Below are 22893 nucleotides of genomic sequence, written 5' to 3'. Positions count from 1 at the left end.
CAAATGTACCTGTCCTTCAATCAGTAATTCTGCACCTGAGAATCTATGTTGAAAACAATAAATCTTAAAGATTTAAAAAAATAATAATGGCCAAGGCTTTGATATATATGAGGAATTGGGATGAAATGCTACTTTGTCGATATGAATTATTTAAATTTAACACAAATCCAAGTTCCTGCCTACTACATTTTCATGCCAAAATTATCTTTATATTGAACTGTGTCAAAAGATTTATCCATGGTCAAGATTAATTATAAGACAGGGGATTGAAACCCCAAAACAGGGAACCCATTTTGTAAATTTATCCTACCAACATGTTTTCCCTTATTAATTTCAAATGTATTTTAGATTGTGGTGGGTGTATTAGCTTGTTACAACTGTCATAACAAAATACCACAAACTGCGTGGCTTAAACAACAGATTTTTATTTTCTCACAGTTCTGGAGGCTGGAGTCCAAGACCAAGGTGCTAGCAGGTTTGGTTTCTCCGGAGGCCTCTCTCCTTAGCTTGCAGATAAACCCATCTCACTGTGTCCCCACATGGTCTTCCCTTTGTGCACGCACAGCTTTGGTATCCCTTTCTCTTCTTACAAGGATACCAATTAGGTTGGGGACCCACCCTTATGACCTCGTCTAATCTTAATTAACTCCTTAAAGGCCCTATTTCTGAATGCAGTCACTTTAGGGGTTAGGGCTTCCAAATATGAATGTGGGGAGGATATAAAATTCAGTCCCTGTCAGTGGGCTACTTTTGCTCACTGGCCTATCAGAGCAGATAAATCTCTTGTGCAGATAAAATTTCTTCTGAGGTTATGCTTGCTAGGAGAAAGTTTACTGAGTTTTTCTGCCAAATAAAAACATTGAAGGATCTTGTCTGCTGACTGAGAGATGCACTTGTGCTTTCCCTCCCATTGTTCTCTGTCATTAACACGAAAGGAGATTCATTGACACTTGGAATTTCTATTTGTGGATACTGTACTTGAAAAAAGACCAAAAAAAAAAGAATGGAACATTACACCTGACAAAGTTGAAATATATTGATTTAAGTAAAATGACAACCTGAATGCTTGAGGCATTTATCTCTATGGCCATCTGGGAGAGAATCATTTTTTGGAAGAAACAAAAGGCAGAATTCCTGTAAAAACAACAACAAAGCTTCTGCATATTTTTAATGCATACTCTTTACACATATTAATGCGCTCTGCTTTATACATATTATTTCAAGTAACCCTTATTCCAACATGGTTAGTAGGTATGTGGCACAGAGCTACTAATCGGAAGACTCATGTGTAAGTCCTGGTTCTGTCACGTACTATCTATCACTTGAGAAAGTCATTTCTTTTCTCTAAATCTCAATTTTCTTGGTAGTAAAATGGAGGAAAACAATAAATGAAACTCACAGGAGGGAAACAATAAATGTAGATTGATGTGAGGATTAAATGACATGGTACTTCGAAGATGGCATATCTTGTGAATTAATTTAGGTATGTTCTCTTTAACTTGAAAGGTAAGGCATGCCATACCTGGGTATAATATATCTCCTACTGCCCAATAAATCCTTATTTCTCAAATTGCTATTTGAAATCTCTGGACTTGAAAATTAGTATTTAAAATTCTCACAGAGTTTCTAAAAATTTAAAATAAATAATGTCTGAGAAAATTAGATAATTGAACAAGATTGCAATTATCTTATTACTTTAGTATTAAGTAAGTATTTATTTAGTATTGAGATGATATTGCTAGTAAGATACAAATTTATTGGCTAGTAGTTTTTGGGCAAAATATTGAGTGCACTTGGATTAAACAACATATTTATGAATAACTTATTGGTCAAAGATGATTACACAATAGAAATTGAAAACAATTTTAAACTGAATGATAATGAAAATACCACATTGAAATTTATGGGACTAGCTAAAGCTGTGATTAGAAGAAAATGTAAAGATGTAAATGCTTCTATTAGAACATAGCAAGGTTTAAAACAATGAGTTAAGCTTTCACCCCAAGAAACTGGAAATGAAAAAATAAATGAAAGGAATATAGATAGGAGATATAAATAAGAGTAAAAGCAGGAATCAATAAAATAGAATACAGACATACAAAATGAAAATCAACAAAGGCAAGCACTTGTTTTTTGAAAAGATTAATAAAATTGATAAATCCCAACCAAAAGTGACCAAGATAAGAAAAGATGCCCTCCAACATTTACCTCCAAGAAATAAATGAAATAGATGATACTACTCCAAATACCAAAGACAATGAGTGATAATAATACTATGAACCAGTTTATGCTATTACCTGGAAACTTCCATAAAATTGACAAATTATTTGATAAATATTTATTAACACTGACCCAATAACATATGTAAAATCTAAGTAGATGGATATATATTATAGACATTATATCCATAATAAAATTTTTTTCCACAAAGAAAAATCTAGGCACAAGTTACTTGACAGGTTAATTGTATTACAAATTTACAGAAGAATTAATAACAATGCCACTTAGACTTTGAGAAAAAATAAAACGGGGTAATATTTCCAGTTCATTTCATTAGGCCAAAATAAGTCTGATACCAAAGTCAGGCAAGTCCCGTTGTGTTAAAAGAACGTAATGATGTCGTACGTAATGATGAAGTGGGTTTTATCCAGTGGTGTGCTGGTAAATATTTAACAACTCCACATTGAAAAATAAAAGTATGCTCTCTGTGTATATGTGCACAAGTTCATTACAATTTTGCTGATATAATGAACATTTACTACATAAATTATAAATTATAATAAAGTATAGATTACTTTAAATTTTAAACTCCATGTAGCTAATTAGTCTTATCGAACTCTTTCATTGACTTTTACTGAACTATTTTTTTAGACCACCTATGGTTGCAGTTGATTAATATGAGTAAGTGCATTTCAACATGAATGTTGGTTGATATTTTGGTTGAAATGTTAATGAGTAAGGCAAAAGTTAAATAAAATAAATGAATAGTAGGACTTCCCTCATTCATCAATAACAGGAACATTTCTTTGCTGAATCAGCTAATGATTTTCAAATATTGGAGGATAATTTAATCAATTTTTGTATTATTCATAACATAATAGCTACAAACACACACACTTTTAAGTTAAATCAGCATGGTTAGCTTTTTCTCCCTCACTTTCATGACTATAGATGAGCACTAAAACAATAAACCAAGCTTTCATTTGCAGAATTATTTTCATGGTGTAAATATACTCACAGCATGAGAGTTTAAGCTACCAATGTGACATCACTGGACTAGAATAGGGAAGTATGCTATTATATCATATTTCCATCATACAGGTAAAATAGATGTAAATGACCTCAAGAGCATAGGTAATAGTAAAATGTAATAAAACGATTAGGAAGTTATGTTTTAAGTATTTAGTTCTTTGTTCCTAATATAGTCTAGCGTTTATATAATTTAATATTTAATAATGTACTTAAAAATGTCCAATAGAATTTCTAAAAATTGAACAATTGACACTTATGAGTCAGTACAAACTGACTGCAGCACCACACTGGTTTCATCCTACAAATCCAATATCCATGTAACAGTGAAAACATGAGCAGTGTAAAACACATCATTAATAGGATAAAAAAGAAAAACCCATACAGTCATGTCAATAAATGAGTAAAAATATTTGATACAATTCAATATTCATCTATAATAAAAACTCTCAGCTATCCAAAATTCAAAGGTAGCCTCATCTACTTGTTAAAAGTTATCTACAGAAACCCTACAGCTAACATCCCATCAATGATGAACATGGTGATGAAATACTGATAAGGCACGGGTAAGTTTGAAATAATACTGACAGACCAGGCCAACATGACATAGGGGCTAAACAGAGTTGGTTCTGGCAGTCATACAAAAATGAAAACTTACAGCAACACTTCAGAGGTCTCAAGCTTCATAAAATTAAAATTTATGTGAAAGGCATAGACTCAGAAGTCCCATGAAGTAGCGCTAGAGACTTACTTATAAAACAAGACACTGCTTAAAAGCTAGAGGCTCAGGTGTGAATCACCTCAGACCTTGCAGTCAAGTTTCTACCGAACCAAGAATTAACAGGTTTGTATCGCAGATTCTGCAACCTCAGCTAGTCTGAGATGGTATTACTTTTTTATGTGTGTGTCTGGTAGAATTACTGCATTATTAGGAAGGTAACTCCAGAAAACTATAAAGAGCAAATGTTAGCAAGAGGAATTAAAATGATGAAAATAAACATTTAAATCCATGATATTAATAAGTTTGTAACCTCTTTCTATGTAATAATATGTTTGTGTGTTTTTTCTTTTAATTGTGGTGTTTAAGAGAAATGGGTGTGCTTGATTTAAAGTTCAGTTAGTTTTTTTGAAGAATTTGACTAAGTAGTTTTGCAGACAATAAAGAAACTTAATTTGTTACATCTATGAATTTTATTGGTTAATTGTATAAATATTGTGGCTATTTAGAGGAATGCTACTTGTTTAATGTCAAAGAAATGTTAATGTTTAATTAATAAAATAAATGTATTATGCATTATATGAGGAAGGTACCAATGCACAGAAACCCACTCGACAAGTGTTTTACTCAAGGATGCTTATCCAGAATTATTCATATAGTTCATAAAGTCTAAAGATCTAATGTAGGATTCTCATTGAGAGATTATCATATACCCATTGCATACTAATAAAATAATTTGTAGAAATGAGATACAAAATATTCAGTATAAACAACTATATGAAAAGAACTAAAGAGAAAATAGTGTGTATATTTAAATTTTTATTTTATGCAGATGTTCAATTTTGTATTCTTCAATTTAAAGAAAATTAGCAAGAAAATATGCATCCTTTGTAAGAATCTTGTCAAGTCACAAACTAGACTATAAGATCTAATAATACAAAATTTTCTATTTGTAATTCTTAAAAGCTTATGTTCATGACAGAAGTGTTAGGTCTGGAAATAAGTGAGAAGAGCAAAATTCATTTATTAGAAATATTTTTTTAACTTGGAAATATTTGTTTATGGTACAACCTCACCAAAAAACTGAAATTTCTTATAATTAAGCTATATGTGTGTGCATAAACATATATATGTATGCACATAATAATGGAAACTCATTTGACAAAATATTAGTAGTAATTATTCTGGGCTGTGGGAATATGTATGATTTCAACATTTTTATTTATGCCTTTATACATTTTAATTTTTCTTCAGCATGCATTCTCTTTTGTAATTAAAAAGAAAAACATAGATTATTTAAATCAATCAAAGCAAAAGCTACGATGTTTTTTGCAATTTTTTTAAAGTGTAGAAATCTATTTAAGTGTAGAAAAACATTGGGAAAGAATATTAAAAATTCAATAATAGAGAAATAATTATAAATTTTGGCAAACTTTTTTCAACCATAAACATAGTAATTAAAATGCTAATGATATGCTTTTAAGTGAAAAATGGTGAATAAACCATTAACTATTTCATACTAATTTTATAAAAATTCTGTTTGAATTATCTTCAATTGTGTGCATTGTCTAGAATGTGCATTAATATTTTACTTACAGGGATTTTTGGGATTTATTTACAGGGACAGTGTTTTTGAAGATTTATTTTAGAAATACAACTGTATTAACCTCAAGTGCTTTTCTTATTTTCTCTAAAAAAGAGTCATTTTTCTTCTTATTTCAGATTCTCCAGCAACCATTCAAAATTTACTTGGATTTTCACATGTGTGCAATTCTATTAGCATAGTGTTCACTTATATTGCTTATAAAGATAAGAATGAATAGCCTAGATCTTAGGAAATCTACTATTATTCAATTACGTGTTGTTTGTCAGGACTGCTGGGCAAAATAACAAATATTTCACTGATGATTGTCACGGTTCATGCCTAACCTTTGGATAGAAAATTAGGGGACTTTCAAACTGAGGTGGGGAGGAACTTACTCTGGGGTATGAAGGTCCAGACTCTATGGCATGGGAGCCTCTTACATGTCTAAGATTCAATATCCTGAAATATAAATTGAGAGGGCCATGTCAAATAATCCATAACTTCTCTATCTCTTCAACTTCTCTGGGATTTTATTACACTGATTGACAGCCAAATGGATAAAAACATAGAAACACATCAATTGTACAATAAGCATATATTTCTATTATTGTCTCTGTTTTCATCAATAGGCATGGTTTAGTATGGATATAACTAACAAGTTGAAAATAGCCTTATCGTATTGATTGGGCCATTAGATTACATTTTTTAACACGAATTATCTCTTCTTTTCTTTTTTTGAACATCCTACCGTCTTTACTTTGGACTGCCTTTTGGTTAGATCATCCATCAGTCTATTAATAAGTTAGTCCATTAATAAGGTAGTCCATAATAACATGTCAAGTTTTCTGTACAAAGAATGTTTGTATGGACTTTAAAAATATTCTTCATAAATATGTTTCATATATCACCTACTTCCATACTGACAATTCTCTACGAATACAGAATTTTACTAGTTAAAATTACATATGCATGATTTAAATATGTATTGTACCATTCATTAGCACAATAATAGTAAATGTGAATAGTAAATGTGAATAGTGACTATTTAATGAGTAGTAAATTTTCATTGTACTATTTGTATTAGTAGATTGTTGCAGCCTTTTCTCTGACATGACAAAATTCTTCCAATAGGTACCTATTTTTCTGCTTATTGTTCTTTGATGTAAACCATTGAATTTTAACCCCTTCTTTGAAAATCAGATCTGTCTGTGAGTGAGTCAATTGGTCTTCTGCTAACAAAAGTTCTTCTGCTTTAGTTCTGATTTATGTATTCTAGACATGCTCAGACTTTTTATTTTCATTTTATTTATTTTAACTTACTTGAGGTATTTCAGCCTTAGGTATTGTATTGATTGTATTTTCCAAACACTAGTTGAAATGTAAAGACTTTAAAAACGTCTCGGAGAGAAAATAAGAACCTTAAAAGTGAAGCTTTCCCTATCCCCTCCTCCCATATAATCGGGACCTTCCTGCCACAATAAATTTACCTTTTTAAAAATTGCTCCTATCTGCTGACTTGTCATTGCATGTGATTGGTGTTTTCATTGGTTGGTTGTCAGTTCCCCCATCTAGACTGTAAGCTGCATGAGAGCAGAGACTGTTTCCTGCAACCCTGTATCTAGAGCTTGTGCCTAGCATAGCATATGTCACACAAGAAGAAAACAGTATTTGTTAAATCACTGAAAGAAAATACGAAAATATTAGACAAGTATCTTTGTGATGAAATGAGAAAGGGTTTTTTGTTATATAAACTGGAAAAGGCCGAAGGAAGTCATTATAATAATTTTAAAGTAAATTAAGGGCAAAGGTTATTAGATATACGCCTATTTTCCACTAAATTTTGGTGTGTTACAATTTATTCATTGAATTCTCACCAAGACCCCTCGATGTTCAGTATTATTGTTCCCTCTTTACAGAATAGGAAACTACAGCTGAGGGAGTGAGACAGCTTGCCTGAAGCCATGGAGCTGACAGGAACTTGAATCCAGTGTCTGACTACAGTGCTGGTAAGGACTGAATTGTATCTTCCAGAATTTATATTTTGAAGTGGAATCCCCAGTGTGACTGTGTTTGGAGATAGAGTCTTAAGGAGGTAATTAAATGTGAGCAATGTCATAAGGGGAGGGCCCTCATCTGATAGGACTGGTGTTTTTATAAGAAGAGGGAGAGACACCTGGGAGCTCTCTCTCTCTCTCTCTCTCTCTCTCTCTCTCTCTCTCTCTCTCTCTCTCTCTCGGCACCTTGGTCTTTGACTTTTAACCTCCAGAACTGTGACAAAATTTATTTCTGTTGTTTAAGTCACCCAGCCTTTGGTATTTTATTATGGCAGCCTAAGCAGACTAATACAAGTGGAGAAAAAAGAAAGACAGAAAGAAGGAAAGGGAGGAAGGAAGGGAGGGAGGGAGGGAGGGAGGGAGGGAGGGAGGGAGGGAGGGAGGAAGAGATGAGAAAAGTGAAAAAATAGAATTTAAGTTAATAGCAAGAATCAACTTCTTTATATGAATTTGGAGACAAAAATTTGTGGAATGTCTTCCTTTGGACAATTTTAGGAATAGGCTAGGCTATTATTTATCTTATATGGTTTAGATTTTATTCTTCTTGGAGGCAGTGGCATGAATTAGATCATCCATTAAAATAACTGCTGGTCTTATGTTTCCAGGGACTAAAAGAAATAAAAAACATGGTTCTAATGGGAATCAGACCTTAATCTTAAAAGGAAGACACTTTCTTTCCTTTTCCTCTCTCACGCTTGGTCCCCCATCCTCTTGTTCCTCACTTTTCTAAAACCTTGTGTTGTGATGGGCCTCTACCACAACAAAACAAAACAAAATTAGCAAGCAGTTTTACTGAGCGAAAAATATTTCCTGAGAATAAAAGAAGTTTGTAATGAGGGGGAAGAGAACTAAGATACTTCACATGAGAGCAGTATGAACAGAAAATTATAATGGATCAGATCCTGTAGCCTGTGTTGGACCTTGCAGAAGCATTCTGGGTTTGCAGACAGGGAATTGGGAAGCACTGTCATGTAGGGTTCCAGTGTTTTTGCATCCCTAATAGTTTTTGCAGGATATGTGGACATAGGAGCTGTACAGTGGAGGCGTTATTATTTTTTAGGTTGAGGATTGGAGGTGTTTTCGAGTATTAAACTTCTTCTAACTCATCTTGGATCTTTCCATTCTTAATCAGCAAACTAACTTACGTATAAGGGAAAGATGGTTTTAACAATATGATGAACTTGCCTCCTTGGCCATAAACAGAAAGGGCACCTCTTAACAAAGCCTCATCTACCAAGTAGTTGTCTCTCAGGGTTTACATAGGCTAGTGTAGACCAAAGTTCATTTGATGTTTAAAGTCCCTTGTGGAGGCCGCAAAGAGTAGCACATTTATTCATTCATTTATTCACTAAATCCTTTATTTATTGAAATGTAAAGTTCCCTCTTACTTGAAGGAGGTCAGTCTTTGTTCTATGAAGGCCTTTAACTGATTGGATGAGGCCCCCCCACCTTGTGGAGGGTAATCTGCTTTGCTCAAAATCCACTGATTTAAATATTAATCTCACTTAAAAACGCCTTCACAGAAACATCCAGAAAAATATTTGACAAAATACTTGGGCACCGTGGCGCAGCCAAGTTGACACAAAATTAAATATCCTATGAGGTAATAAAGCACTCTGTTATTGGGTTGAGTGTTGGTTTCTCTCAGGGCAGTCACCTATTTAGTTCATTTCTTCGCTTTTTTTTTTTTTTTTTTTCCTGGCCTCCAATCCTCTCTTTTTCAACTTAAAGACAACTACTTCAGCCTTTCTGGAAACAAATTAGATGAGGAGGGCATACTCTTAACCCTTCATCACGTCTTTTCCTTGATTCACTTGATTTGATTGAGAAGTATTTTACTGGACAGTGTTGCTTATAGCTTCCTTAAAAATTCATTTCCCATCCCTTTGGGTTTAGAAGCAGCTAGAATTTCTAACCTTACAATGTCCCACTCTTTTTCCCTAAGACAATCATATGCAAACTAGACAATTCTTCTCCAAACTCATGTGTTTCCTGCAATAACTTGTGAAACACAGCCAACAAGAGTTAAAACACACGAATATGCTACTTTCCACCCTTTCCCCCTAGAGCTTTTCACTCAGCAGGCACATGGTCTGCCTCTCAAGTTATTGCAGCAGACAGCTTAGCCAAACATTTTGCCACTGTGTAACATAGATTGTCAACTGCTAAGCCTCTCAGATCAGTTCCCATGCTTATTCCACCTGGGTGCGAAGTCCGTGCCCTGTGTTTTAGGGTCGTTACCTCAGCATTCTCCTTCAGGGTGCTGAAATCCATTTTTGGAATCGAAATGGTAGAACAGGCCATGCTGCAGCAGCAGGCAAATCCCCCGATCGTGGTAGCTTAGTACAATAAAGGTTTACTGCTCGCTCACTTCACAGTTTGAAATGCATTAGGAGGTTCTTTTTGGCACCTCTCCCCCAAGCCGTGACTCCAGGCTTCTTGGGTCTTGACGTGTTGCCATCTTAAACATACAGCTTTCAAGGTTGCCACAGAATGGGAAGACAGACTGAAACAGGGAGGTTTTCAGGGTCAGGCTTGCAAATAAGTATTTATCCAAAACCAGCAGGGAATATGATACTTAAGGGCGAACATTAGAGACATTTCTTTAACTGTGTCCATCTGGTTTTGCTGATTAAATGGAAGCACATATTATGTTCCTGAATCAGAAAACTCTACATTGTAAAAGTTCTATTTCTGCTCAAATTCACCTATAAATTAATATGAATTCCAGTGAAGGCCCCAATGTGGTTCTGAGGGGATGAAACCAATTCAGAGACAATATTAAACCAAGGGTATTTCTGATGGAAAGTCCTAATGTGACCTCTCTGAAATGTGCTGAGAAATGTGAAGGTACAGTTCTCATCTTGTTCAAGTCACGGCAGGGGCTATACGGAAGTGTTTTTAAAGGGAGAGCTATCTAGAAGAATGAATTCGCCTCCTGAAAAGGCCGATCCTTATGTCATGTGTAAAAGAGATACTCTGATAAGAGTTTGCTTATTTGCATCCCTAACTTGATAAGGGTCTGTCATGATGGACAAATACTGCTTTTGACTGTCATTTCAGTATCCACTGATAAGAATTTCTCCATGAATCTAGCTATCTTTACCTGTTATTATCAGTTGTTTCTTAGTGCATAAAGACTCATGAATGGCCTTCTTCCATGTAGATTGTGTGTCATGTAACAAACACTAGCTGAATGTTGTCCATATATTGATGTTGGTAGAGGAATCATCATATTATGGTACCAACAACCCATGGTCTGCATGCATTTCCTGCTTCTCAATGTCGGCACTCTGACATAGTCATAGGACTTGAATGGAAAAAAATTGATGATAGTCTATTCTTTTGACGCTTCTGCTAATCACAAGATCTTTATTCTAGTTGTTTTTTTATTTGTTTGTTTTGTTGTTAATTTGCTCTCATCTGCTTTTTATCTTCCAGAAATTCCACTAATGGCTCCCTTTCTGTTCTCTAGAACTAATATTAATTTACTCTTGTTTTTCTGTTTTCATTTGATATTAAGAGAGAAGTTAGGTAAACATATGGACTCAGTCTCAGATCTTGGACTCTTATTTTTAGTTTTTACTTCTTTGGATGTCAAGTGCAGAGAGGTGAGTTAATCACATTCTCTCAAGGCCAACTATCATCATTTTCTGTGCAAGACCCGTTTCATTTTTAACTTTTTGGGTTATTTATATACATGTATATTATCTTTCCCTTTCATGCAAATGCTCATTCCCTTTTTATACCTCCCTCATTGCTAGTATTCACCAGAATTTTCTTCTTTTTACATTCTTTCTTTCTTTATTTTTAAGTTTTCAGGATTCATTAATGACTCTTGCATTTCTGTCTCTTCTACAATTGGGGCTTAGGGAAGGGGCCATGGTATTTTGTCATTTTTTCTAGAAATACAAGGTGGGAAAAAACATTTATATCAATATAAATGGTTATGTAGCTTATTTTGACCCTGAAGTTGCTGTAGTGTTGCTTTCCCAAAGATAGAGTTTATTCAAAAGTATGTCTTCAGACGTGTTTAAGAAAAACGTTCTTCTTTCTTAGACTGAGGGTCGTTTTTTGGTATGTTCTGAAGAAGGATCTAGAAAACAAATTGTAACAATGTTGAGCTAGCTTACAAATGAAAATGATGATTGTTAGGGAAAAGCATCGTCTGGGCCTCTCACATTCTGGAAGTGTGTAGAACAGAAGTGCTTTGGAAGTCTTGTTGACGTTTGTGATTTCAGCTCCGTGTTTTCAAAAACTGTGTAAAGTAGACACGATTTGACACAAATTTAAACCTCACACATGGTGTTGGCACTCTGTGCTTTATGAGCTCAGAAATATCCAGAGACTGTTACATGAAGGATGTTTACTATACTCTCTTTTTAATGAGCCAAACAGGCTAACTACACAACCCTTCACGTGGGTATTACATTATGAAAAGGTACAGCAGCAATTTACTGAACTGTACCTACAGGACCTAAATTAATGAACCTCTCAAGTGACTAATTTGCTAATCCAAAGTAAACCAAACTCTGTCTGTACTAGGCCAACACTACATGTCTGGAGCCCTGAAGTGATTTGTTGGATTCTGCTGTCCATAGAGACACAGAGAAGTATTCCTTAAAATGTATTCATTTGCTCTGGTTTGAAATGTGCACATGAAACTGAAAAGCCTATTAACAAATCTGATTAAGTATTTTTTCATTTCTACTTGAAATTTCACTAGCCTATATGTGATCTTCATGATGAAAGAATTTCTGGAAACTTTGTTTTTGTCTGGATTGGGTTGATAAATAAGGTAATTCAAATTTGGTATTATGAATTCACAATTTTAATAAGTATACAATATCTGATGGCCTTAGATATCAGACAGCAAAAGAAATATATCCCCAGAACTGTGGGGTAATTTTCTTCTTGGCTATGGGATGCTTTTTAATTGTTTTTAATCACAACAAAAAAGGAACACCCCTAGAGTACATTAATCAGCAAAATTATTGGTTTGAGTCATTGTAGTCAGTTCACCTTTGAGGTTTCCTACACCGTCTATGGAATCTATAAACGTGCTCCATTTACTTTGTGCTCTTTTCCATTTGCCACCATCCTATTAAGATAAACACTATAGTAATGGCATGTAGAATTTGTTATTGACAAATATTATAACACCATCAGAGACAGTAAAATCACAAGCCTGAATTACAAATGAACAGATTCGCTTTTCTTTTTTGCCTTCTCTCGCAATCTTTTGTTTTTTCTTTCTTTTCTTTCCTTTTCCTCCCTCCCTCCCTCCCTCCCTCCCTCCCTCCCTCCCTCCCTCCCTCCCTTCCTTCCATCTTTCCTTCCTGTCAACCTCCTGCCTCCTTCTGCCCCCACTTCCTATTTCTTCTTTTTCTTTCTTTGTGTCTGTCTTCTTAAATAAATTCCCAAGCAAAGCTGTGATGGTGGTCCTGGCCCAAGCGTGCCCACGGCCCTCATCAGTACTGCTGGGGGAGGCGCCCACATGCACCGTGTTCTGTATCTGCTGCTGGGTCCCAGTCCCTGGAGGCTGCAGCTCCTGGGGCAAAAGGACACTTGGGGGTTGGACCAAACCAGCAGTTCACTGAGTGGCCTGAGCCTGCTGGTGACCTCACAGTTTCAGAGAGAAATTGGGAGGAACTGTGCTGTCAACAACAGGAAGTTGGTGAAAAATGGAAGATGCCCTTGGGGAGTGAAATGAAGAGCAGATGGCTTTAATTGTTAGCCTTACTGTGACAACTGACAGGAGAAATTCTGCTCTCTTGACATTTAAAAGATACCAGAAATACCAGTGACCACATTCCATAGCTTCTTGAAGGTTTCCATGTCAGGGGGTTCAAACGCCTCTCTATTTTCGTTACTGCACAGTCTATAAAAACTGCAGGTGATAAGAATCCTGAGGAGCTAACCCTCCACTAGTCAGCTAAGCCACTGAAGTGCACGCAGGGCAGGGAGTGGGAAGTCAGCGGTGCCAGAGGTGCAGGGAGGGCCTGCGGCGTTCACATCTGCTGCCGGAAGACCAGGCCCACTCAGGTGGAAACAAGATCCGACCGCATAAGCCCACTGGGTCTTCTTAGTCCTGTGGCTATTTGTAGAAATCTAGTTAAAATTTGTATGTGTCATATTGTGGAATCATCCTCCCTTCAAAATAGAAGTAAAAAATTTCCAATATAAAATAACATTGAATATCAACTATAATTGAAAAATGTAAAAGGTGGAGGGGAAGGTGAAGGGGAATAAGAAGTTCAACTGTCCAGGTAGAAAACAAGTAAGTCATGGGGATGTAATATGCAGCGTAGGGAATATAGTCAATAATATTGCGATAGAATGGTCTGGTGTCAGATGGTTTTGGATTTACGGCAATCACTTCTTTAGGTATGTATAAATAAATGTAGAATAACTATGGTGTACACCTGAAACTAATAGAATATTGTATGTTAGCTACATTTTAATTAAAATCTTTAAAAAATTGTTTTAATTTTCTATGGAACCTCTGAAGCAATGAAGTAAAAGAGAAATGAACGTTAACTTAAATATTTGCTGCCTTATTTGCTCAGTCAGTTGTAAGAATTAGAATGTAAGAATTAGAATGCCAAAGAGTGGATGATGGCAAGTGTAGCCCAAGTTAGGGGCCACCTTAGGGAAACAGAAAAATAAATAAATACATTCCTAATGAGAGAGCTAGAGACTCTGTGATACATCGATACATAATTATTGGATTATATGTTCCCGATGCATTCTCGGGATTTATAAATCTCTTTCTTCCCAGTGTTATGAAATAAGAACATTTCACCATTACTGAAACCTTATTTTAAGGGCTATTAAAGTAAGACTTAAATGAGACAAATAAGTATTTGTTTTTAGCCAGATGCCATGGCACCTCTATGACAACTACGACAACTCGATTTTCAAGTTTTCATTGGGATTTGGTGTGTAAACCACCCAGCAACCCCAGCCCTGGATGGGATAATGCTGTAGCATCTTTTCTACACTGGCTCCCAGAGACTGAGCTCCAGTTACGCTGATAACTGGCTTGAAAATGATGCTTTATTGACCTCCTTCTCTTCCCTGTCTGCACTGTTCATTCTCCTACGTGTGTCTTCTGACCTCACGTACTACTTGGACTGGAATCTTTGCATTAAGCCTGATTCTGGAAGAACCTAAAACGTAACACCTTCCGTGACACGCACACCCATTCGCGCAGTCCTTTTTGACTGCGTTCTCACATTCTCTGTGAGATCATTCCCACCGCACTCTATTTTAATCATCTGTTTATTTGTTCTGATCTTTTATGGCACTTATTGAAGTTAATAACTGTGATTGAATTCTCTATATTTGGCCCCAAGCAACGGCTGGCATGTAGACAGTGCTTCTAAATGTTGCTGAATGCGTGAAAAGTTCTTCCATCTCTTTTGTCCTTCTGATCCACTTAGTCACAAGTCTTGCCATTTCTTCTTCCATATCTCCTGCCCAAACTTTCCACTTCGTTCACCACCACCTTGGCTCAGGTCCTTGTCATTTTGTGCATAACCGATTGCAGTGATTTCCTACCTGCTCTCCTAGACTCCAACATCAGTCTCTCTATTTTACGACATACTCCAAACCACAGTACCACAATCTGTCTGAAAATGTCAGTTTTACGTTGTCTCCCTTCCTGAAAATATCTAATAGTCCCCACCATTTTGTTAAAGTTCCTGTCCATTGTATTTCCTTTCTCTCTAGATAAAAGTTACCTATTGGAGATGCGGTCTATCATAGTGGTTAAGAGAAAAGGCCCAAGAGGTAGCCTGCCTATTCAAATCCTAGCTGTAACCCTGTGTTGGCCTGCATGATAGCCCCTAAACGATATCCAGTTCTAATCAATGGAAGCTGTGAATGTTATCTTATATGGTAAAGTGACCACAGAGATGAGTAAATTAAGGATCTTGAGACAAGGAGGTTATCGAATTATGTGGGTGGGTCCTAATGCCATCACAAGTGACCTAATAAGAAACATGCAGAGGGATATTAGACACACATACACACACACACACACACACACACACACACACACACACAAGATGGTGTTGTGAAGATGGAGCAATGCGCAATTTGAAGATGCTGCTTTGAAGGTTGGAGTGATGTGTCCCCAAGCCAAGGAAGGTTACTGTATTTCCCTGAAAATAAACCTAGCTGGACCATGAGCTCTAATGTGTCTTTTGGAGCAAAAATTAATATGAAATCCGGTCTTATTTTAATATAAGACCTGGTCTTAATAATATAATGTACTATAATATAATAATACCAGGTCTTATTTTAATACAATTTAAGACCTGGTATAATATAACATAATATAATACCAGGTTTTATATTAATTTTTGCTCCAAAAGATGCATTGGAGCTGGTCATCTGGCTAGGTCTTATTTTTTGGGGAAACATTGTAGCAGCCATAGAAGCTGGAAGTGTCAAGGAAGAGATTCTTTCCTAGAACCTCTGGAGGAAACACAGCCTTGCTAACATCTTTATTTTGGTCCAGGGAAACTTATTTTAGACTTCTGAGAAAATATAATACATTTTTTGTCATTTTAAGCCACCAAGTTTGTGACAGTTTGTTACAGTGGCTACAGGAAGCTAATATTAGATTGGTGTAAAAGTAATTGCGGTTTTGCAATTCTTTTTAACTTTTTAAACCGCAATTACGATTGTCCCAATCTAATACATACCCCTTACTACATGTGGTATTGGGCCACTTTAAACCCTCTAAGCCTCAGTTTCTCACTTACAAAACTTCCTTACGTATCAAATTCTGTGAAGATTGAATGAGTTAATGTTTTCAAAGTCCTTAGTGGTTTGTCTGGCACATTCTGAATACCCAATACATTTTATTTATTTTTAGAACACTTTTGGTGTTTGTCTATTCATTTTATTCTCTGTTTTGAGGAAGATCCAAGACTTCTATATATACGTTAACATTGCATAACATTTCTTAATATTCTATACATTATGATTAAGCCTCTATTCAACAAATGTTTATTGAACAACAATTTGTAAGACTAGGTTTCAAGGATACAATATAGAATAAAATACGATGACTGAAACCAATGACTCCCTAATACTATAACCATTTTAACTGATTTAGGGTGAAAAAAACATTTTTTTTTCCAGATTTCAGAGCTTAAATACTTAACCAACATATGGTGTGTGTGTATGTGTTTGTGTATTCTCTCCAAGTATCAATGAGTTGACCAAATTTGTATATTTGAAGTATTTTCATCCTTGCCCAAAGCAAAACAAACAAATATTCTATTTAGCCTTCCTTTACTTGTGGCTGTTGTTCAGTATAGAGGTATAAGAACGGTTGAGCACCTTTATCAGTGAGTCTACAATTTCCTGGTTCGTTGCTCATGTCCATCATTGAAGGTGAGCTCTGGAGCTTCACACAGCTCTGAGCCCCATGCATGGTGCATCTTAATGTCCGATATTTACAGTGTGAACAATGCTCATAAGTACCTCTGAGTGGGTGTGCTATCACTTCTAAAACTCTGGCCAAAGAATACCAATGACAGATGCAGTTGTTTGCAGTTGTCCAAGTGGATTTTAATAAAATCCATGCTTTCCTATGTATTGCTTGGTGACACTTTGATACTGTATGCAAACTTTAAAAACAATAATTTTGAGGAAAGAGAAGTTGAGCATCCTAGCTCTGACATAGAAACACTATGCCCCAGCATTCCTAAAGCTTAAAGTTGGTGACTCTCAGGAAAGCAAATATTTCATGCAAGGGTAAGCCCTCTAATTGCGTTTGTGTTGAATGTCTGCCAGATCGGCGTGTAGAGAGTTCTATGGACACATTTCTGATCTCACCCTCCCATCTGAGGCGATTTCAAAAGTGCCTGTGGGTGGAAGGAAAGAGAAGGAAAGTCATAAGCACAGGAAGAAAGGCAAGGGGGTAGAGGGAATGGAGGCGAGGAAAGGAACAAGTGAAACCCTCTTGGGAAGGGAAGCTGTGTTTCATTTTAGTTGCTTAGTTTGGATGGAAGCCTGTAGAAGATTAAATAACATAAGAAAACATACTGCTGCCCTCTCTTCTCATTTTCTCTGAATGTATGTAAAATTGCATTAGTAAAACTCCAAATGAAAACTCTTGTGAAATTGTATTGTTTAATACTATAATTATTTATAATTTGTGAAGAAAAATTAATTAAAGAGCCATATAATTCACCTCTGGAAAATGAAGTGCTAAATTGCTTTTAATCTTTTATCAAAGATTCATTTAAGTTGTTAGCTACTAATTTTTCTTTCCTACTTTTTGCCAGTATATTACACAGGATTTGTAAAACTAAATCATTTAAAAAATGCAAGAGTATTGTTCATGCATCTTTTAACTTCCCATTACTACAAGATAATAACATAAAATAAAAGAGCATAAAATAAATACTAAGAAAATGTTTTTACCCCATGAACAGTTTTAAATGAGGTCTCAAGTCTTGCTTAATAACTAGATTACGTGAATTTGGACATAATTATTTACTAAGCTTCATGTTTCTGACTGTAAACTAGGAGTAAAAATTGTACCAATTTCAAAAGGTTTTCATGGGTATTATGTATTCAAAACTTAGAGTGCAGGAGCATAGTAAATACTCAACAAATATTCATATCTTTGAATTGTTTCAACCAATGAACTAGGGGAAAACATCAAAAGTAAAGACAAATAGCAACTATATTTAGTTATTCATATGAATTGTTTGCATATCTAATGGAAAAGAAATGGGTTTTTGAGATAGATGTTCTGTTCATTAATTCAATAAATTCATTCAGTATTTATTGAGCAACTATTATGGTCTAGGTATTGTTCTAGGTGCTTGAGCTTCAGTGAAAGACAAATGGAAACATCTCCACTTCCATAGAGCTAACATTTCAGTGCTGGAACACAGACAATGACCCAGTAAGAAATGAATGCGCAGTGTAATACCAGATGGCATGATAAGTGCAAGAAGACAAAAACAGGGTAAGGGAATAGTTGGGAGAGGTATGTTGCATTGTGGGAGAGCCAGATTTCACAGAGGAAAAACAATGTAAGACTGTGCCTTAAATTTGCTTTTTTAAAAATAAGTATTTTTGGTATAAATATGGCATATTGTACTAAAAATTCTTTCTTGTTTAGGTAAAATTCAAATTTAACTTGTCAGCCTATATTTTATCTGTCAACCCTAGAGAGAGGTGGGGAAATGAAGATGGAACTGATTTTAATTTTTTTCCAGTTTTCTTTAAGTATATGTGACAAATAAAATTGTAATATATTTAAAGTGTACAATGTGATTTGGTATATGTATACCTTGTGAAATGATTTCCACGAACATAATTATTAACTCCATTACCTCACACAGTAACTTTTTGTTGTTGTTGTTTTATAAGAACACTTAAGGTTTACTCTCTGGGCAAATTTCAAGTATACAGTAGAGTATTATTAATTCTAGTCACCATGTTCTATGTTAGATCCTCTGAACTTACTCATCTCATGAGATTGTAGATATTTTAATTCAGATCTGCCTTTTATCCTGCTTTGGTGTGGAGGTTGAGAGGTGCGTGTCGTCTCTTACCATTTACCCTTGCTCACATATAAGAAAATCAACACTGTGCCGTGGTCACACAAATCCAGTCCTGCTATTTTCCCTGATAGCATAGTAGAAGTGTAAAGAAAATTTTTATCTATTATCAGGCAATAAACACAAATACCACGTCTGCTGATTCTGAAAAAGCCAGCATGCTACTGAAGGAAACATCTATTAAAGGCTTTTTAAAATATTAGTGTAAACATTTCTATGAAGATTTTATTGTAGTGCGTCACATCATATTACAGAGTAGTCAGTATTAGAAGTCACTGCTTGTCACAGCAGAGTGTTAGAGCTACAATCCTTCCTATATTTGAGTCACGTGTTTATCTGGCTCAAAGATTACGCTCGCTTGCAATGAAATGTCCTTAACATCAGCCTGGGATTGAGCGCTGAACTTTTAATCCTGCTTCTGCAATCAACTCAGTTTGTTACTCCCTGAAAGCTGGAGGCCATGGGCACCGAATACCAGGCAAGTCTGGGACAGGCCTAATCCACTGACACCTGTAACAGGGCCAGCTTTGTGTGACCATGGCCTGAAATTTGTTGTTCTGAGTGTGGAGAAAAAGCCAACTGAGGAGCTCCGCAGGCAGGAGCTGGGATCAAATTGGCACCTGTTAGGTTGCGAGTTGGAGGTTTTTCTTTCTTTTTTCTCCTTCCTTATATTTCCAAGATAAGTTCTTCAATATGAATGTCTGTGACTTGAGGAGATCCAGGCTTTTTTGACCTCCTGGACCTCTTCTAGGGCATGGGAGGTGGGGAGAAAGAAAGAGAAGGAGAAGAAAGAAGACAGATGGGAGGAAGGGGAAGGAGGGAAAGAAAGAATGAAAGAAGAGAAATAAAAATAGTGGAGAGAAGGAAGGAAGGAAGACATAAAGGCAAACCATAATAAATCACATATGTCTGCTACACTAAAGTATTGAAAATGAGACCATTAATGATGTGTATTAAATTGGAATTTTCCCTCATAGGAGGGGACAGGAGGACAACGGAGAGCCAAATAAGAAATCAAGAGTGAAGTCAAGGGACAGGAGCGGGGAATTTCCAGGGAAACCATAAGTACTGCTTTATTTTACTTAATATACATAATCCCCTTTAGGAATTCAAGCATTTTGCTTTTACAGTAGCTTTTAGAAACTACTTTCCTATGTTGCAATCTTTTTTGTTTTACTTTAGTTTTGAATGAAAGTGAATTCTGATGGATTTCCATTCGAAAGGAATTCTTTGCCAGTGTCTCATATCTGTGCCATTTATATTCACATATTCAGATGCTTTTTGAAGATAATTATAATTTTCCTGCGTCCTGCGAAAGTCTTCTAATCGTTTCCATTTCACCGTTGTCATCATTCGTTATTGCTGTCATGCGCGCGTTGTCATCCATTGTCACCATTCACTGTGGCCGCCATTGTCCTCATCCAGCCTTACTCTCAATGAAACTCCATTGATGCCTGGCAATGACAGGAGATACTCCATGGAGCTTCGTGCTGAGTGGATGACCCACCATCACGTGCTCTCCCAACGTGAACTTTCATATTATGTTTCTCAGGTGAACCGCGAGGAGACTGAATTGGTCAGTGCTATTATTGTTCACATAGGAACCATCTTTCTTTCCCAGGCTGCAATCTAGGTTGATTTCAGAACTCTTTACAACATCATGACTTAGTGACAGGAAAGCCTGTTTTCCAGCCGTCTCCGGCCTTTACTGATTTCTTTCACTCCCACCAATTTATCTTTGCAGTCTTAGGGAATAGTGCCAAGTCCCCTCTAGATGGGGGTAAGCACTGTAAATCCCTAATTCCCAAACTAATCTTACAGCAGGGGACGTGTTCTGGGCAGCCGTCCCATTCTGCTAACACCACGCGTAGTTTTTTCTTCCTGAAGTGTGTTCTATATCCTGCAGCTTCCTTATCCAAAAGTTAATTATCAAATTTACTGCATATTTTTAAAAACCCAGAACACCTGAACCTGGGGCAGCACACATTATTTTTAATGTGCGAATGGAGAAATCAGCTTGAAAGTGTATTTAACCAGTAGAATCTAAGTTTCCCTGAAACTCGAGACCAATTGAAAGAGTTGGGTTTAGTGTATGTGGAGACAAGAGTCCCTGTAGATCATTCAGAAAATACTGTGTCTATGTGCCAAGCCTCAGTTACTCCGAAATTGGTGACCCAGGATTTCCCTTTTTCAGAATTTTGTTCTGTGTCTAGGTGTTTTACTTTTGACCCCTTAATACTCGTTACAGTCTCTGTCAGATGAATGGAGAAAAATAAGGTAATAGTCAAATCTCAGCTTGTCACCATATGATTCATCAGCCAGTATTTGTAGAAACAAAGAACAATTTTTTACATGATTTAATAAGTAAAAAATAGTAACATTAATACAGTTTAAAAGATTGGGCTCTGAAAAATGCAATCTTATCACTGAGTATCCCTATATTTTGATATTTTTATGCAGAAATTGTTTTATTTTTCACTCTTTGAATGTACCTTATTTAAAACAGTTTGTACATACTCGTATACTATGCTATAGTATACTATACTTGACTATACTATGCTGCTGTACTATTGCTGATACTATAAAGTATTGATCAAATTTGGCTGCTTATCTAAATATGTTGTTAAATATTGCAGTTATTGTCTAATGACTATTTTCTGGCATCACACAACAGGAATTTAAAATTTTTTCTGTTACGACTAATAATGAAGGTTAGGTTTATATTTTAGAAATTTTATTTTAAGTGATATTTGGGAGATAACATGAGGCAACCACAATACTTTAGAAAGGACAGGGTACTCTGATAGCGATTAAACTTTAAATAATGTATTAGAACAGAGCTATGTAAAGATATATTTTTTTAAAAGAATGATTCCTAGGATAGAGGGGTAGATGGTAACCTAAATTCTCTAAAAAGTGGGGATGTCAATCAGAATGGGTTTGGTCAGCCATAGAAGACTTGGGGGAAAAAAGCCATAGCGCCATAGAGCCAGAGATGGTGTGCATTTCTGAGAATACTAATGCCTTGTGAGACCTATTTGGATGTATTGGCCATGTTATTGTAAGGGAGCCAGCTAGCATTAATTATACAGTAGTGACACTCATTATATGACACAATCAAGGAATTAGCCCCCCACCCCATCTTGTTTTGATACTTCTGACCACAGTGTGATCATACATCTTTGGGAAAGTGATGAGATAGTCTGGTTGCTGAATGGTGATATTTCTCATCATATATAAATGAATCATTCTTCTGGTTTTTTACATGTACCATCGAGGACTAACTATTGTGCACTGACAGTTCTGTCAGTTGAAGCTCAACCTGTGGCTTTTGTGAGGCAAATAATGACACAGATCAGCATATTGGGACTGAGAGTTTGCACACTATAGGAGAAAAAAAGGTTGGTAACAAGTGATAAAACTATAATTCTAAGCTGAGTACTTACAAGCCTTGTGCTTTCCTGAGAATAACAATTCAAGTATCAAGCCAATTGGGAAAAATTCCTGTAGGTAGTATTTTCTCTTTTCACTCTTGTCTCAATCTCTCTTTCCTCCCACTGCCCCTGCCGTCTCTTGTATCTACACAGTATACTATAATAAATTACTTTAATAGACCCTGTTCTTTTCCCACCAAAATGTAAGAGAATGTATAATCTGTATGTAACAGCATAATATCAGGCAGTCTTCCAT

The 22893-nt window shown here is 35.8% G+C and overlaps 1 long non-coding RNA gene across 3 annotated transcripts in view; it reads left to right on the top strand.

The window, feature by feature from the left end:
- LOC141572760 (uncharacterized) overlaps positions 1-22893 on the top strand; it is a 325193-nt gene that overhangs the window by 265978 nt on the left and 36322 nt on the right. For 2 of the 3 annotated variants that reach the window (XR_016019093.1, XR_012498227.2), the window contains exons 3-5: positions 7469-7558; positions 20181-20268; positions 20478-22604. This is a non-coding gene — a long non-coding RNA (uncharacterized LOC141572760). The remainder of the gene's footprint in view (positions 1-7468; positions 7559-20180; positions 20269-20477; positions 22605-22893) is intronic. The other variant, XR_012498226.2, reaches the window with a different exon arrangement.

The sequence above is a fragment of the Rhinolophus sinicus genome, chromosome 15 (genome assembly GCF_057876585.1).
Source record: "Rhinolophus sinicus isolate RSI-liver-muscle chromosome 15, RSI-T2T, whole genome shotgun sequence".
Classification (NCBI taxonomy): Eukaryota; Metazoa; Chordata; class Mammalia; order Chiroptera; family Rhinolophidae; genus Rhinolophus; species Rhinolophus sinicus.
Note: the sequence above shows the minus strand (reverse complement) of the source record. Positions and strands in the feature narration are given on the sequence as shown.